The following is a 7,563-nucleotide window of genomic DNA, read 5'->3' as shown; positions in this document are numbered from 1 at the left end:
AGCCAACAATTGATGGAAAGAAGAGAACCTAAGCTTTAATTTGATGTGCAACATGTTTGATTTGAAGCAGGTTTACCAGAAATACAGGAGGATAAGTTAGAATATAAAACCAGTTGGCTGCAGGCCTTTTAATAACAGCTGAATATAACCATAATTCATCAGTGTGCTGCTAGCCACCAGAAGGGGTAAAATCAACAATGTTGGACTCTATGAAAAGGTCTGAATCTGAGCTTTAAATTGAGGTATCACTCCAGTAAATCAGATCATGCTAGCCTGAAAGACCAGGCTAAATATACAGAACAGATTTGACCTCTGACCCAGCTCTGAAAGCTGTCTGGTATTGACCACAATAAATGTCTGATTTTAAGCAGCCAGGTTGTGATAGGATGGAAAGACAACAATTGTTGGAAAGAAGAGAACCTAAGCTTTAATTTGATGTGCAACATGTTTGATTTGAAGCAGGTTTACCAGAAATACAGGAGGATAAGTTAGAATATAAAACCAGTTGGCTGCAGGCCTTTTAAAAACAGCTGAATATAACCATAATTCATCAGTGTGCTGCTAGCCACCAGAAGGTTGAAAATGAACAATGTTGGACTCTATGAAAAGGTCTGCATCTGAGCTTTAAATTGAGGTGTCACTCTAGCAAATCAGATCATGCTAGCCTGAAAGACCAGGCTAAATATACAGAACAGATTTGACCTCTGACCCAGCTCTGAAAGCTGTCTGGTATTGACCACACTAAATGTCTGATTTTAAGCAGCCAGGTTGTGATAGGATGGAAAGCCAACAATTGTTGGAAAGAAGAGAACCTAAGCTTTAATTTGATGTGCAACATGTTTGATTTGAAGCAGGTTTACCAGAAATACAGGAGGATAAGTTAGAATAGAAAACCTGTTGGCTGCAGGCCTTTTGAAAACAGCTGAATGTAACCATAATTCATCAGTGTGCTGCTAGCCACCAGAAGGTTGAAAATGAACAATGTTGGACTCTATGAAAAGGTCTGAATCTGAGCTTTAAATTGAGGTATCACTCCAGTAAATCAGATCATGCTAGCCTGAAAGACCAGGCTAAATATACAGAACAGATTTGACCTCTGACCCAGCTCTGAAAGCTGTCTGGTATTGACCACACTAAATGTCTGATTTTAAGCAGCCAGGTTGTGATAGGATGGAAAGCCAACAATTGTTGGAAAGAAGAGAACCTAAGCTTTAATTTGATGTGCAACATGTTTGATTTGAAGCAGGTTTACCAGAAATACAGGAGGATAAGTTAGAATATAAAACCAGTTGGCTGCAGGCCTTTTAAAAACAGCTGAATATAACCATAATTCATCAGTGTGCTGCTAGCCACCAGAAGGTAACCAGTAAATCAGATCATGCTAGCCTGAAAGACCAGGCTAAATATACAGAACAGATTTGACCTCTGACCCAGCTCTGAAAGCTGTCTGGTATTGACCACACTAAATGTCTGATTTTAAGCAGCCAAGGGTCTCCGTTTTCTGTGTCTAAAGGCTGATCGGAGGTAGAAACAGCGTTTTTGGGGTTTAAAGGCTGTTTGGAGGGAGAAACGCCGTTTTCTGTGTCTAAAAGCTGTTCGGAGGTAGAAACAGCGTTTTTGTGGTTTAAAGGCTGTTTGGAGCTACAAACGCCGTTTTCTGTGTCTAAAGGCTGTTCGGAGGTAGAAACAGCGTTTTTTGGGTTTAAAGGCTGTTTGGAGCTACAAACGCCGTTTTCTATTTCTAAAGGCTGTTCTGAGGTAGAAACAGCGTTTTTGGGGTTTAAAGGCTGTTTGGAGCTACCAACACCGTTTTCTGTTTCTAAAGGTTGTTCGGAGGTAGAAACAGCGTTTTTGGGGTTTAAAGGCTGTTTGGAAGGAGAAACACAGTTTTCTGGAGTGATCTGATTGGACTACAGCAGGAGGAAAGGAGAGATCTGATTGGACCACAGCAGGAGGAAATGAGGGATCTGATTGGACCATGGCATAAAAGGAGGGATCTGATTGGACCACAGCAGGAGGAAAGGAGAGATCTGATTGGACTACAGCAAGATGAAAGGAGAGCTCTGATTGGACCATGGCATAAAAGGAGGGATCTGATTGGACCATAGCAAGAGGAAAGGAGGGATCAGATTGGACCACAGCAGGAGGAAAGGAGAGCTCTGATTGGACCATGGCATAAAAGGAGGGGTCTGATTGGACCACAGCAGGAGGAAAGGAGAGATCTGATTGGACTACAGCAAGAGGAAAGGAGAGCTCTGATTGGACCATGGCATAAAAAGAGGGATCTGATTGGACCACAGCAAGAGGAAAGGAGGGATCTGATTGGACCACAGCAGGAGGAAAGGAGAGTTCTGATTGGACCATGGCATAAAAGGAGGGATCTGATTGGACCATAGCAAGAGGAAAGGAGGGTTCTGATTGGACCACAGCAGGAGGAAAGGAGAGTTCTGATTTGACCATGGCATAAAAGGAGGGATCTGATTGGACCACAGCAGGAGGAAAGGAGAGATCTGATTGGACTACAGCAAGATGAAAGGAGAGCTCTGATTGGACCATGGCATAAAAGGATGGATCTGATTGGACCATAGCAAGAGGAAAGGAGGGATCTGATTGGACCACAGCAGGAGGAAAGGAGAGTTCTGATTGGACCATGGCATAAAAGGAGGGATCTGATTGGACCATAGCAAGAGGAAAGGAGGGATCTGATTGGACCACAGCAGGAGGAAAGGAGAGCTCTGATTGGACCATGGCATAAAAGGAGGGATCTGATTGGACCATAGCAAGAGGAAAGGAGGGATCTGATTGGACCACAGCAGGAGGAAAGGAGAGCTCTGATTGGACCATGGCATAAAAGGAGGGATCTGATTGGACCATAGCAAGAGGAAAGGAGGGATCTGATTGGACCACAGCAGGAGGAAAGGAGAGCTCTGATTGGACCATGGCATAAAAGGAGGGATCTGATTGGACCATAGCAAGAGGAAAGGAGGGATCTGATTGGACCACAGCAGGAGGAAAGGAGAGCTCTGATTGGACCATGGCATAAAAGGAGGGATCTGATTGGACCATAGCAAGAGGAAAGGAGGGATCTGATTGGACCACAGCAGGAGGAAAGGAGAGCTCTGATTGGACCATGGCATAAAAGGAGGGATCTGATTGGACCACAGCAGGAGGAAAGGAGAGATCTGATTGGACTACAGCAAGATGAAAGGAGAGCTGTGATTGGGCCATGGCATAAAAGGAGGGATCTGATTGGACCATAGCAAGAGGAAAGGAGGGATCTGATTGGACCACAGCAGGAGGAAAGGAGAGATCTGATTGGACTACAGCAAGATGAAAGGAGAGCTGTGATTGGACCATGGCATAAAAGGAGGGATCTGATTGGACCATAGCAAGAGGAAAGGAGGGATCTGATTGGACCATAGCAAGAGGAAAGGAGGGATCTGATTGGACCACAGTCATAGCGCCACCTACTGGCAACACAGGACGTGGTTTGGAACTCGGATGTACGTGGTCACATCTGCCCAAACTTCACATGTTTGCTAAAAGTCCCGGCCTCAAGACATCTACATGCCAATATTCAGTTATAGTCATAGCGCCACCTACTGGCAACAGGAAATGACATGTTTTATACTATGATGTACTCCTCCTAGCGGGTTGACCAGATCCACCTCAAATGTGGTCAGAAAAGCCTTAAGACCTTGATGATGCTTCATTGTGAAGATTGGTATTTCGTTGAAATTTTGTAGGGGGCGCTATTGAGCCATTTTGCCAGACCCATGCGCAAGACCCATAAAATATTAAATTTTTCACCACTTCTGAGGCGTGTGCAAAGTTGCACAACTTTTCGAGCACCTTTAGCCCCTCAAAAATGCGATTCTTTTGGACAAAGAATAATAATAATAAAACCTTGCATTTCAATAGGTCCTCGCACCGGTCGGTGCTCGGGCCCTAATTCCTTGCATTACAATAGGGCTTCGCACCGGTCGGTGCTCGGGCCCTAATAATTCCTTGCATTTCAATAGGGCCTCGCACCGGTCGGTGCTCGGGCCCTAATAATTCCTTGAAATACAATAGGTCCTCGCACCGGTCGGTGCTCGGGCCCTAATAATAATTCCTTGCATTACAATAGGGCTTCGCACCAGTCGGTGCTCGGGCCCTAATAATCGGAACAAATACAATAGGGTTCCCAGCACTACACGCTATGACCCCTAATAATAATAATCGGAACAAAAACAATAGGGTTCCCAGCACTACGTGCTAGGACCCCTAATAATAATCGGAACAAAAACAATAGGGTTCCCAGCACTACGTACTAGGACCCCTAATAATAATAATCGGAACAAAAACAATAGGGTTCCCAGCACTACGTGCTAGGACCCCTAATAATCGGAACAAAAACAATAGGGTTCCCAGCACTACGTGCTAGGACCCCTAATAATAATAATCGGAACAAAAACAATAGGGTTCCCAGCACTATGTGCTAGGACCCCTAATAATCGGAACAAAAACAATAGGGTTCCCAGCACTACGTGCTAGGACCCCTAATAATTGGAACAAATACAATAGGGTTCCCAGCACTACGTGCTAGGACCCCTAATAATAATAATCGGAACAAAAACAATAGGGTTCCCAGCACTACATGCTAGGATCCCTAATAATAATCGGAACAAAAACAATAGGGTTCCCAACACTACGTGCTAGGACCCCTAATAATAATAATAATCAGAACAAAAACAATAGGGATCCCAGCACTACGTGCTAGGACCCCTAATAATCGGAAAAAAATAAACAATAGGGTTCCCAGCACTATGTGCTAGGACCCCTAATAATAATAATAATAATAATCGGAACAAAAACAATAGGGTTCCCAGCACTACATGCTAGGACCCCTAATAATAATAATAATAATAATAATAATCGGAACAAAAACAATAGGGTTCCCAGCACTACGTGCTAGGACCCCTAATAATAATAATAATCGGAACAAAAACAATAGGGTTCCCAGCACTACGTGCTAGGACCCCTAATAATAATCGGAACAAATACAATAGGGTTCCCAGCACTACGTGCTTGGACCGTAATAATAATAATCGGAACAAAAACAATAGGGTTCCCAGCACTACGTGCTAGGACCCCTAATATTAATAATAATCGGAACAAAAACAATAGGGTTCCCAGCACTACGTGCTAGGACCCCTAATAATAATCGGAACAAAAACAATAGGGTTCCCAGCACTACGTGCTAGGACCCCTAATAATAATAATAATAATAATCGGAACAAAAACAATAGGGTTCCCAGCACTACATGCTAGGACCCCTAATAATAATAATAATAATAATAATCGGAACAAAAACAAAAGGGTTCCCAGCACTATGTGCTAGGACCCCTAATAATAATAATAATCGGAACAAAAACAATAGGGTTCCCAGCACTACGTGCTAGGACCCCTAATAATCGGAACAAAAACAATAGGGTTCCCAGCACTACGTGCTAGGACCCCTAATAATAATAATTGGAACAAAAACAATAGGGTTCCCAGGACTACGTGCTAGGACCCCTAATAATAATAATAATCGGAACAAAAACAATAGGGTTCCCAGCACTACTTGCTAGGACCCCTAACAATAATAATAATAATAATAATCGGAACAAAAACAATAGGGTTCCCAGCACTACGTGCTAGGACCCCTAATAATCGGAACAAAAACAATAGGGTTCCCAGCACTACCCGCTAGGACCCCTAATAATAATCGGAACAAAAACAATAGGGTTCCCAGCACTACGTGCTAGGACCCCTAATAATCGGAACAAATACAATAGGGTTCCCAACACTACGTGCTAGGACCCCTAATAATAATAATAATAATCGGAACAAAAACAATAGGGTTCCCAGCACTACGTGCTAGGACCCCTAATAATAATAATAATCAGAACAAAAACAATAGGGTTCCCAGCACTATGTTCTAGGACCCCTAATAATAATCGGAACAATTACAATAGGGTTCCCAGCACTACGTGCTTGGACCATAATAATAATAAACCAGCACAAAAACAATAGGGTTTCAGCCCCTACGGGGCTTGAACCCCTAATAATCATAATAATAAACCGGTAGAAAAACAATAGGGTTTCAGCCCCTACAGGCCTTGAACCCCTAATAACAGTAAGGGTAGATATAAATGTGCTAAGATATATACAGTATTAACAGAATGAACAGTATGAACAGGGTGGTATGAATACGCTAAGATATATACAGTGTGAACACTAGCAGTATGGACAGTATGAAATGTAACATTTACAGTATGAAATGTAAACACTAGGAAATGCAGAGTAACAGCTCGAGGTATGATAATATTCAGTGCATTTCCATATTCAGTTTGTGTGCATGTTTATGTGAATGTCTTAACATAAGATAACATTAGGATGTGAGTAATTATGACCATAGAAGCATGAGAAAAATAATAATCCATATATACTGTAAATGAATACATTTACAGTACATATTTACAGTATATATGTATGTATGCTTACAGTATATATGTAAATGAATACATTTACAGTATATATTTACAGTATACGTATATTTTTACTTATATATTTACAGTATATATGTAAATGAATACATTTACAGTATGCATTAATATTTTTCATAAATGTTCCATAAGTTATGGGAACAGTCTCCCTTCCCTCAAAAATTAAACAGAAAAACGAATTAATGCTGTCTCTCCGCCACTCCCCAGAAATGCTATTATATATATTGAATATAAGTGTTGTCAACGTAGTAATTGCAATGTAGGCTGATGAATAAAAGAACGCCAGAGTGTTTAAGAAGTGCCGTTTACTTTGGCTAAATGTAAAGTAAAACAATAGTCCTCAGTAGCTGGCATAGTAGCATAGTATTGTAGCCCTCTCTAATGTTTTACCCGACTTGAAATGTATATATCTTGAACTGTTGGGGAAAAAACAGCATTTAATGTGGAAATATTTGACCCGGAAGCAGTCATGTAGCCAGGACGACCTGTGGCTATATCTGCCCTCCACAACGGGTTGAACTTCCTTATGGAACTTTTCCAGACAAGAGGTTAGTCCACTTCAAAGCTGTACTTTGTTTTAACAGAGGTATATAGTTAGTCATATGTCAAAAATGTCGCTAAAAAAAACCTAAATTACAGATCAGGTTATTTATGAGGTTTATTTCATGACTAGCAAGACAGTCCATGAGGCTTTTTGAACGAAGTTCATTGATTTCTTTAATGGCAGCCGCTGGTATCTGCGGTGGTTGTGCAAATATGTGACACACAAGACGTACCCACTAGTTGACGCTAATTAGGTAGACATGTCAGCGTCTGTTAGTAACGTTAAACGAATGCAGTTACTAGTTAAGACTGTGAGAAAATTTTAAGATGCACGGTTTTAACTATCTAACAACTGCATTCATTAGTGATACCTTTAGCGTTAGCGTCACCATGCGGCCCATAGATTTATACACGTAGATGGTGTCAGTACTTCGATACAGCCACCAGATGGAGACAAAGAGCCATAGCTCGCTCCATAGAGCTCCTG

This window comes from Centroberyx gerrardi, chromosome 22, assembly GCF_048128805.1.
Source record: "Centroberyx gerrardi isolate f3 chromosome 22, fCenGer3.hap1.cur.20231027, whole genome shotgun sequence".
Taxonomy (NCBI): Eukaryota; Metazoa; Chordata; class Actinopteri; order Beryciformes; family Berycidae; genus Centroberyx; species Centroberyx gerrardi.
The sequence above is the reverse complement of the archived record's forward strand: the minus strand, read 5'-3'. Positions refer to the sequence as shown.